Source organism: Aotus nancymaae, unplaced genomic scaffold (genome assembly GCF_030222135.1).
Source record: "Aotus nancymaae isolate 86718 unplaced genomic scaffold, 86718_ANA_hifiasm-v0.15.2.pri h1tg000006l, whole genome shotgun sequence".
Classification (NCBI taxonomy): Eukaryota; Metazoa; Chordata; class Mammalia; order Primates; family Aotidae; genus Aotus; species Aotus nancymaae.
This window is the reverse complement of record NW_026988417.1, coordinates 52,697,447-52,709,074: the sequence shown is the minus strand read 5'-3', so window position 1 is coordinate 52,709,074 and position 11,628 is coordinate 52,697,447. Positions and strand designations below refer to the sequence as shown.

The 11,628-nt window shown below is 40.0% G+C and overlaps 1 long non-coding RNA gene across 1 annotated transcript; it reads right to left on the bottom strand.

Annotated features, from left to right (window-relative positions):
* Positions 1-258: 258 nt before the first annotated feature.
* LOC105709226 (uncharacterized) lies at positions 259-11,104 on the bottom strand. Its single transcript, XR_001105480.2, has 2 exons — positions 11,004-11,104; positions 259-1,428 (listed from the first exon to the last, which is right to left on the bottom strand). It is a non-coding gene; the product is annotated as an uncharacterized LOC105709226 (long non-coding RNA).
* Between the last annotated feature and the right edge of the window lie 524 nt (positions 11,105-11,628).

The window sequence follows — 11,628 nt, the reverse complement described above, 5'->3', positions numbered from 1 at the left end:
TATGAGATCACCAGATCAGCAACTGGCTTCTACTGCTTGCTGCCTGAGTCTGAACCTCGCTTATACAATCAAATAATCACAAAATATTTCAGTTTCTAGAGACCACCATAGAGCTGATAATCCAAGCTCTCAACTTATGAATGATGAAACTGAATCCCAGAGAGACAAGGAGGTTTATCCAAAACCACCAAAACCTAAAATCTTCCATTTATTCACTTATCTTTGGCTGAATGTAAAGCATACAATGGTAAACAATACTGACACGCTCCTGGTTCCCATTTATTCATTCACTAAGTAATGAGTGTCTACAATGTATACTGATAGTTTACTATTAAAGTAATACATGTCATTTATAGAAATTTGAAAAGGGGAAAAAAATCACCTACCACTCCAACAAATCCACTTTCAACATTTGGTGTATTTCTTGCCAATCTTTTTCTTAAGTACAAGGTTTCATTCTTTCTTCCCTTATTTCCTTTCAAGCGGTTGTGATCATCCTGTATGTACAATTACATATTCTATCTTGTAGCATACACATTTCCTCATGTTACAAAAAAAAGTCTGAAATCATCATTCTTAACAGCTGCAAAATATTTTATGGAGTGGATGTGATCATCAATCCAGTGTTATTTCCATTAAAGGAGTGGATGCACTTATAAATTATAAGCATCTTTTCAAAAACATTTCCGTAGTTTAGAATATTTCCTTGAGAAACCAATTGATGATTAATTGACACCTCACTTTCTTCTAGGGGATTTAAGGTGGTTGTTTTCTAAAATTCTCAGAATTGTCATGCAAGTTAGAGTGTGTGACTCTTCTGGAAACATGTCACCTCATGGTTTTTTGACAGGACACTTTTACTGTCACGAAGGACATGAGAATTACAGTTTTGTTGACACCTTGACAACCTTGGCCTGCCCACTGCTTTCTCACATTCAATATTCTCAACAACTGATTTGTCTAGGATGGGTTATTCTGACCATGAAGTTCTCTGCCATCAGTATCATAGAGAGTGCCCACCCTTTAGAGTTGCTTGCTAAAATTCTGGACATCGAATTAAATTTGAATTTCAGATAATGAATAATTGGGACACACTTATACTTAAAAGGTCTTTGTTGTTGCTATGGCTTGAATATACGCCTCTTCCAAAACTCATGTTGAAAATTAATTCCCATTGTGGTGGTGTTGGAGAGGTGGGGACTTTCAGGGAATGATTATGTCATGAGGGCTCCTTTGTGAATGGGATTAAGGCCTTTATAAAAGAGACTTCACACGGAATTTGGCCCTCTTGCTCCTCTGCTCTTCCATCCTGTGAGGTCACAGTGTTCCTGCCTTCTGGAGCATGCAGAGACAAGGGACCATCTTGGAAGCAGAGAGAGCAGCCGTCCTCAGCCAGCGTTTTGATGTTGGCCTCCTCAGCCTTCAGAACTGTGAGAAATAAATTTCTATTACTTATAAATTACCCAGGATGTGACATTTTGTTATAGCAACACAAATGGACTAAGATAGTCATTTGTTGGGAATTCAAATTTAACCTAGTGTTCTGTATTTTTATTTCCTAAATCTGGCAACCTAATCAATTGCTAATTGCTAAATTTGGGGAATTTTCTCATATCTGAACCTTTTCTGAAAGACGAAAATCACGTGCATCTCACAGAGAAACTCATAAAAGCAGCTACCATACAACATTTTCTTTCTTTCCTTCTTTGATGAGTTTCACATTCTCTTCCTTTCCCTTAGTTACCCCTCTCCTGAGCTCTGGAGCCCACCTTGTTTTATCCCCACCTCCACATAATAGGTCTAGGATCCCCAATCCAGCCACCCACCCACCTAGCCCTGTGCCTTCTTAGTTTGAGGCTTGGTTCCAGGAGTGGTTCACATCAACGGCTGGCTGGAGAGAAACTAGAACATCACAACAATTTAGTGTGATGGTGAGTGCTAAGTAGACATATTATGAAGGTACATACAGCAGAAAGAGCTAACCCCAACCACAGAATCAGGATAGGCCTTTTGAAGGAAATAATATCTAAGTTGGGAAATAAAGGATGTGGAAAATTTGGCCAAGGAAGGAGAAAGAAGCTGGGATGCATAATCTTCAAGGCAGAGAGAGCATGTGTAAAAACTCAAGGGTGCCACAGCTGACGTGGACTTGACAGAGCCTGGCTGGGCCAGAACAAAGGAGTGCTGAGAGGAGACTAGATCACCCGAGGGTGTGGGCTTGTTAGATGATTGGATTTTATCCCAGCTACACTAGTATATCACGGGAGAGGGGCACACAGATTAAGCACAGGAGTGATATAATCTGTTTTGTGAATCAGAACAATTCTTCTGACTGATAGCAAAGTAAAGATTGGAGTGAGCAGAAGACTGAAGTTAGAGAGACCAGTTTGGGAGGTTGTTGCCATAATTCACTCAAAGGATGACAATTTTTTTAATTTAATTCAAATCTTAAAACTTTTTTTAATTTCAGGAATAGAACTGGGAACACAGGTGGATAAGGCATTCAACTAACATCATAAAGGTCAGATTTCTCTCACTCTCCATCTCCTGGTGCTATTGTTTCTGGGCTGACTCCATTCTCAGACTGTACATGTTAGCAAGATGGCTTCAGGCACCCCAGACCCTCCATCCTCACAACTCCAAGACAAGTGGAAATGAAAATCTACTTCAAGGCCAGTCGTCCCAGAAAATAATTTAGGGCCTCTAATAAATACGATGGAATTAAATACTCCTGAATGAATGTGGCCAGGTCTGAAACACGTATCTGAGATGAAGTCAGCTCTCCTGGGACCTCACAGACTGAGATGAGCAGGGATGAGCCCCAAACAAAATCTGGGGTCTCTTACCAGAAGTAGAGTCAGTAGCTTCTGGGCAGGTAAAAATAATAAAGGTTCACCACACCCTGTTTATCTTCAACTTTGGAAACCCAAAGTAGAGCTGAAAAGAAAAGTTCAACAAGAACATTTGGATAGAAGAGAATCCAACTACGCCGTCAGCTCGTATCACGTAAAGCAAGGGATGGGCAGTAGTCAAAATCTTTAACAACCAGTATGGTACAGCGACTGACAACTCAGAATGCGTGCCAGCTGTTATGTCTGTCAGTGGGAACTGGTGCATATCAGCCCTGCCAGGGACGGCTGTGCAATTTGTCAGGCTGGAGTAGATGGATTCAATACTTAGGAGTCTCCAAAGCAAAACAAAATGGAACAATTCAAAGAAAAGGAAAGGAGAAAGCAAAGGAGGGAAAAACTGAGAGATTCTCTTACATAACTAATCTTTTTAAAGTAACCTTAACATAACTCAAGATTAACATTTTTCACAATCATTTATGTCTTCCATTCATTAGTAAGTAGTCTCATTCTGTTATTCTTTCCCTTATTATTATTATTTTTTTTACAAATCTGGAAATCATATAGGCCATGCACAGTTAATTAAATAAGAAACTTAAGATTCGAATTGTCAAGATGTTATGGTACCCTACACATTTCCAGTTCCCCAAGCAAATGTTCGCAGAGAGCCATAGAGCATGGTTTCTTTAATTTTTTTATGGAGACAAATGATCCCTGTGGTGATTATTCCATATACCAACCCTGCTGAATGTGTACATGTGGAATGATGTCAACACTGAACTTCGTTAAGTCTAGCCATATTCCAAAAGTAGTCCAAACACAAATCTCTCCTGGTAAGAGAAAAATTTCATTTTGTCATGCAAATTGGAATCCTGCACTTTGGTCACCTAATTTATAAGGTGTCATAATAAGAGCTCAGAGCACAGTATTTACTGAGGGCTGATCCAGATGCCTAACATTGTGCTGATTAAGAGAGAGGATGCCGAAAGAAATAGATACACGTGTATTCTGCTGTTTAGGAGCTCACCACTTTATCAGACACTCAAATCCTTTACACAGATGGAACATGTAAAGAAGAAAACAGAAGCATATAAGAAAATATAGGTGCTAAGTGGTGTGATACATCCTGTTGGAGCCATAGAGACCAGGAGGAAAGGATTTCTATTCATGAAATACTTCAGGAACCTCGGATGAAAGTATGTGATAAACACATAGCCAGCATCCGCTCACAAAGGTGGTGGAATCTAAATTCCCCCCTGGGACTATGGGCTTTCATTTCAGGCCAGCCGCCATCTCATTCTTCCACTTTTGGGAAATTACCTCACCTCTCACTGCCTTCCCTGCAAAATGGGAGTAGCAATCAAGCCCTATTCTTCAAGGCTGGTAAAGAATAAATAACAAAGAAATTGAAAACTCAGTAAAAGATGAGGGTCTAATAAATCCTAACTAGTTAGTGTCCAGCCCCAAAAGGAATGCTGCAAAGAGCATATGGCATACGGATTTGTAGATGGTTATGTATCACCAATTTCGCTGAATTTGTCAGGGAGGTGAAAGGGTCTGCTTACACAGTCTGTTATTAATTATCATGAAGGATATTCACAACATTGAAATGCAGATAATTTCTTGGATTAAGTGCAGACATCTGCCCCCATTGTAATGTGAGAGCATAATTGTCATCAGAAAAACCATGTTTTTCTTACATTGAAATGAAAGAATAAAGTACCACAATTTAATATGTTGACCAACACAGTGATTAAAGGGATATTTATGCTGCCGACATGGTTTCTAAGTCAACTTTGGTGCTTTCATCTTATCAGGCAAGTCATACAGAAGAGAGGGTGGTGGATTTTTTTCTAACAAGTTTACTTTTGTTTTTAAAAAAACAAAAAACTTCTTTATAAAGATGTGTTTTTTGGAAGCTGTATTTACAAATCCTTTGATGTTCACAGCCTTTTCTTTATCTTCGCTATTGCTGTTGCTGATATTAAATATGTACAAAGGAATATTTATAATGCACAAGGTATGGAGAATAACAATGAAATGAATACCCGTGTAACCATTACCCAGCTTAAAGAACTAGAACATCACCTTCACACCTCCTGCAGGCTCTGCCTTAATCCTAACCTCTCAACCGCTAGTGTAAATTATGCATTAATCAATTTCTTGTTTGTCTTTCTAGCTTCACATAGCTATATCTCTAAGAAATATGTAACAGCTCATGTTTTCAAACTTTACATAAAGGGATTATACTATGTGCACTCTGCAACTTGTGCTTCTTTTCACTCAACAGTATGCCTATGAGATTGATCCTTGTTGATGCGAATAGCAGTGGTTCATGAATTTTCGTTGCTGTGTAGTATTCCAGGGTGTGAGTATTCAGTAGTATGTACATTGCTACTACAAACATTCCTTTGTTTCCCAGAGAACATGTGTAAGAGTTTCTTTAAGAGAGTGTTTTCCAGACAAGACTCCACCCATTAGTGGAGTCAGTTTAGTGACTCTCAACCACCAGTGTAGACTATAATTTAAAAGATCAGAGTGTAACATGAGTTGTCTAGTAAATATTGGTTCATGAAACTTTTGTTTCACTTTGTGGATGTGGGGGGTGTCTATGTCATGTGGTAGAATGTATTTTTTTATTCTAAGACTTTCTTAGCATAAGTTTGTGTCAAGAATGTAAAAGAAACAGTGTCCTAGAGAAGATCCTCTCAACCTGTGGTATGCACATAAGTCACCTGTGGTATGCACATAAGTCACCTGCAGATCCTGATTCAGTGGTCTGGGCTGGAACCCGAGACACTGCATTTGTAGCAAATGTCCAGGTAACCATCTCCCACTGCTATTGGTTGGGGGACCACCTTTTGAGCACAGGTGCTTAGCTAAGGGATGTACATTGGTTTGTACAATGTACACATGTTCATCTTTACTGGACTAAACCAAATCTTTTCCCAAAGTTGTCGAACCGATTTTCAAGTTCCCAATGATCCATATTTTCACCAAAAATTGGTATGAACAAATTTTGCCTTGCCAACTGACAAACACAAAAGAGTATCTTCGAAGTTCTAATTTGCATTTCCCTAATTACTCATGGACAGAGTATAGTTTCGTAAGATGATTGGCTAGTCATAATTTAAGTGAAATGCTTGATCAAGTCTTTTGCCCATTTTTATGTTGTCTTTTTCTTATTGATTTATAGGGGTTCTTTATATATTCTTGACACTTATGTAATGACAGTTTTCTGTATCAAAAATATCTTCTTTTTCTCTTACCCTTTTGTCACTTTTTAAAACCGAAAAGGCTACCGTTTCCCTTTGGCCAGAAGCCTTACCTGTGCACCCAGATGTCATGAGGAAATGAGACAAGGACCTGCTTGAGATGGGCAGAGTGCCTTGCAAGGAAAGGACTAGGATTCTTTCAGGGTCATTTACTTGTATGCTCCTAGACAATGAGGGAAACTAAGAAAGCCTTAAACATGAGTAGCCCACCAATGAGCAGATTTAGCAATTTGAAGACATGAACACCGTAAATTCAGGGATCAGCAGAACTACAAACAATGCCTTCAGAAAACCACTGAGCTAAGTATTGGACAGGACCAGCACTAGGCCATCTTCATGGTTGTGTGACCTAATGCAGTCACACAAGGCCTCAAGATCAGAAGAGCCCTCAGCTTGGTCAAATGCTCTGTCATTGCCATCCTGAAATCTTTACTAATTTTTAAATAAGGGACTCTATATTTGCATATTGCTCTGGGCCTCACAAATTATGCAGTCAGCCCTGTTATGGTAGCCCTGGGGTGGGGGCTGCATACTTTAGGATAATAGAAAATGAAGGCAGGGAGGCCCCAAGAGAACTTTAAGTGAATGAAGACACCTTCCAACACCACCAGATTTGACATACATAGATTTAAAACAACCTCATAATATCTGTGAGGATCAACTCATTAGCAAACCATGAACAAGGTTTGCTAGGTAAGGGCTCTCACCCTTACCAAGGTGATACGTATTTGACAACTACCTGTGTTTTGTAATTTTTTTTTTTTTTTGACAGAGTCTCACTCTGTCACCCAGGCTAGAGTGCAGTGGTACAATCTCGGCTCGCTGCAACCTCCACCTCCTGGGTTCAAGCAATTCTCCTGCCTCAGCCTCCCGAGTAACTGGGACCACAGGCATGCACCACTTCACCCAGCTAATTTTGTATTTTTAGTAGGGATGGGGTTTCACCATTATGGCCAGGCTGGTTTTGAACTCCTGACCTCAAGAGTCAGGAGTTTGGCCTTCCAAAGTGCTGGTATTACAGGCATGAGCCACCGTGCCTGGCTCTATTTTGTTATTGATAAAAGGTGTTTACTGATCATTGAAAAAGTGGGTTTGAACAATTCTAAATTTTGTATTGATTCAAGATTGTCTCCTACTCCAGAAAAATACTTTTCACTCTAAATAACTGACTGGGTCTGGAACAAATAGGGTTAATAATGCATGCTAATTTAAAGCATTGAGAAAGCATTAAGAATATGAATCCAGAAATAACTACCTGCTTCATATTCTCTGTTTGTGACTCACTTTCTAGCTATTTGGATTTTAGGTGAGTTACTTCAATTTTTCTGTGCCTTGATTTTTTTATCTGTAAAATGAGGGACACGTGACCTCCTGACCTTGCCTCCAAGACCCCCTCTTTCTGGCTTCTCAAGAAGCCATCTCTGTACCCAACAACTAGCTCACCTCTTGTTGACCCTGCTGCTCAAGTCCTCTTCCTCACACGCATATCACACCCAGCTTTTTGTATCTTCTAGAAAGTGTTTCAGTACCTCCTATAGGGAGACCATCTACACTAGGGGTTCATTATATAGGTTCCGGAACTAGACGGCAGAGGGTTGAGTCTTAGTGCTATTAATTACTACCCATTTACACAAACAATCTGTGCCTCAGTTTCCTCATCTATAGGATGGGGATTATAACGATACCCTTTTCACGTGGTTGTCATGAGGATAAATCAATAGCTATTCTTTGCACATAGTAAATAATATTCAGTGTTTGCTATCATTTTATTTGTTCCATAAGAAAAAAAAAGAAATTTTAAATTTTGGGTTTTTTTTGTTTTTTTTTTTATTGCATTTTAGGTTTTGGGGTACATGTGAAAAACATGCAAGATTGTTGCATAAGTGCATATGTGGCAGTGTGATCTGCTGCCTTCCTCCCCTTCACCTATATGTGGCATTTCTCCCCATGCTATCTCTCCCCAACTCCCCACCCTCCGCTGTCCCCCCACTCCCCCCAACAGACCCCAGTGTATAGTGCTCCCCTCCCTGTGTCCATGTGTTCCCATTGTGCAACACCCGTCTATGAGTGAGAACATGCGATGTTTGATTTTGTGTTCTTGTGTCAGTTTGCTGAGAATGATGGTTTCCAGGTTCATCCATGTCCCTACAAAGGACGCAAACTCATCGTTTTTGATGGCTGCATAATATTCCATGGTGTATATGTGCCACATTTTCCCTGTCCAGTCTATTATCGATGGGCATTTGGGTTGGTTCCAGGTCTTTGCTATTGTAAACTGTGCTGCAATGAACAAAATTTTAAATTGGCCTTCCTGGACTGCTTTAAAAGCTTCACATTAGGAGAAATACCTAATACAGATGACAGGAGGATGGATGCAGTGAACCACCATGGCACATATATACCTATGTAACAATCCTGCATGATCTGCACATGTACCCCAGAACTTAAAGTATAATATAAATAAATACATAAAAGCTTCTTAACTGATCATTCAGCCAGTGTTTTTGGCCTGCTCCAATACATCTTTGACATAGCCACCAGTGGAATATAGATTAAATATAAATTTGATTTGTTAAATCTCCAAATTAAAATTTTTCAAAGGCTCTCTTTGCCTAGGATACATTCTTGGCCCCTTACTGCTCCATAAAATGCTTTCCATAGCCTGCTCTCATCTACCTCTACAGCCAGTCTATCTCCACTCTCAGCCTAGACCTTGACCCATGACTTCAAACTACTTACAGATCCTGGAAAACACTAAGATGCTTGTCACTGTTCTACCTTTATGCATCTGGTTTCCTTTGCTAGAATTCCTCCTGCCCCAAAACTGGATAATTCCAACTTGGCCATTATAGCTCAGTTCAGGGATCATCAACTGCAGAACACTCTTCATTCATCCCACCCCCAGCCGGTCTCCCCTGCAGTCTCCTGACACTCTGTACATTCTTCATCACTGCAGTATAATGCAATGGTTCAGCATTGAAATTTAGAGACAGACTACCTAGATTTCAATCTTGGCTTGGTCACTTGTTTGCAGTGTGACCCAAAGCAAGTTCCTTAAACTGTTGTGCTTCAGTTTCCTATGCATGAAGCAAAGATAATAAAAGTACCTACCTCATGAAGCTGTTATAATTTAAGAGCTTAAATTAATTTATTCTTGTTAATACTGTTAATTGTTAATACTGAAGTATATTTAATTTTCTGTTTACATGTGTATTCCACAGTGAGTAGATCTAATAATTGTTAACACTGCAGTATATTTAATTTTCTGTTTATGTGTGTATTACAGTCAGTAGCTCTATACACACCTACCCCCAAAGACCAAAAAACTGCGAAGTAGAAGAAAGAAGCTGACAAGTCCAGTTTCTCAGAAATAAACATTTAATAGGGATTTACGAACAGAAGCAATGTCTCAGGCAGCCTTGAGATGAGATGGTGGATTCCCGCATTGCTACCTTCCAGACCCAGGGCTTATATACCATAGGAAATTTTCCTAAGAGCAGGATTTATGGTAAGTATGTGTTCACGATAACATCAAGATGGTTTGACCTAAGGGCAGGATTTATGGTAAGTACACGAAAGTAGAAATCTCAGAGTCATTCCCAGAACTGGGGTTGATGAAAAGTCAGCATGGCAGATCAGCCTCCAAGATAGAGTTGCTTTAGTCTCCACAGAGTGTCTGGTCCCCTGGACTCTGAGCTTCTGACACTAAGCATTGTTTCTCATTTATTTTTGTGTAATTTCCAATACTTAGCAAAATGCCTGGCATTGTGTTCATCAGTCCTCCTTGTCCTGGATGGTCAACTTTGTTTATTCATTTATTTGTTTGTTTGTTTGTTTATACAAAGTCTCGCTCTGTCGCCCAGGCTGGAGTGCAATGGTGCCATCTTGGCTCACTGCAACCTCACCTCCCCAGTTCAAGTGATTCTCTGCCTCAGCCTCCCTAGTAGCTGAGACTACAGGTGCACACCATCATGCCAGGGTAATTTTTGTAGAGATGGGTTTTCACCATGTTGACCAGGCTGGTCTTGAACTCCTGACCTCTGGTGATCTGCCCACCTCGGCCTCCCAATATTCTGGGATTACAGGCATGAGCCACCGCAATGGCTGATATTCAACTGTTTTTGCCCCTCAAAGTCCCCTGCCTTATCGTCCTCCTTACCACCTCTCCTCTCCCTAATATCCTCCTCCTGCATCTACTCACAGCTTGGAATATGGAATCACAGCCTTAGCAAGAACATGCACACTGAACTTTAGGCTTTAAGTGAGCAAAAAATAAACCCCTGTTGTGCAAAACTGCTGAGAATGTTGTTAGCATTACTTATCCTGACAAATATCATAGGTATTCAATTAAATCTGGTTGAAATGATTGATTGAATGAATGAATGAAATCAAGAAATAACAAAGAAATATTTAAATAAATGTGATGGAACCCATGAGCAGGAAAGATAAAGCTAAGAATAGAAAAAGATGGTTTTAAGAGTTAAGCCTAGAGACAAGAATAAGAGAATAAGAACAAACTATGTGAAGCGTCCCTACTACCGCTGCCCCTGCCCCAATCAGAAACGGAATTCACTTCACCTGCTGTTCTCTGGCCTCCTTTTGTCAATCAGCCATAAAAAAATCACAAACACGGAAGAGTTTTAAATAGTTTCTGGTGCGGCTGGACAACTTTCTGACCCTTCAGATGGGTCAATATCGCACTGGGGATTTCAGGATGAAATGATTGAGGTTCTTTAATAAGTATATATAGGCAGCTTCTCAAGGGGAAAAAATGTAGCCCTGGAGTTTAATCTCTCCTATTTTCAGATGCTACTGGAGATCAGATAACTGGTAATGGACCATGACCACCTACTGTTCTCAAGTGATCATAGTAACTTACCTATTTGTCACGAGGCATCAGAAATCCAGGCAGCGGAGGAGGCTGGGGAAAGACTTCTCTAAAATGGAGAAGGGAAACGAATACCTGCAGAGTCTGAGATGGTTGTTGAGTGCAACAGTCTGTAAAGAAATGAAATTTTGTGTTTGTCAAGGATATTAGAGAGAGGAGCGGTGGTAAGGAGGATAATAAGGCAGGGGCCTTTGAGAGGCACTCAGTCCCATCCTAGGATCCCAATATCAACCCAGACATGTCTTTAGCTGCTTCCCTAACCTCTTCTTTGGTCTCCTCTTCTATGGCATTTGTTTGGACTGTGAGCAAACTTTGGATGTTGTCCTGAAGGAGTCGAACAGAGTGGGACTCTCCATATGCTGGTCAAGCTTCAAAAGCAATGTTAAAACTAGACTGTTAAGTAGGTTTTAAGGTGGTGAAGAAGGCTCAGGTCTGAGAAAAATGGAAAAGACAAAAAAAACCACTTTGTACTTTTTCACCATTTAGTCTTGAGCTATTTCAATGAGGAGTAGACATAGAATCAGTTTTAGCAACGATTCAATTCATCTCAATAAACATTTTACTGGGCGATTGTCATGTGGCAAGCACTGTGCTAAATTCTGGGAATAAAGAAGCA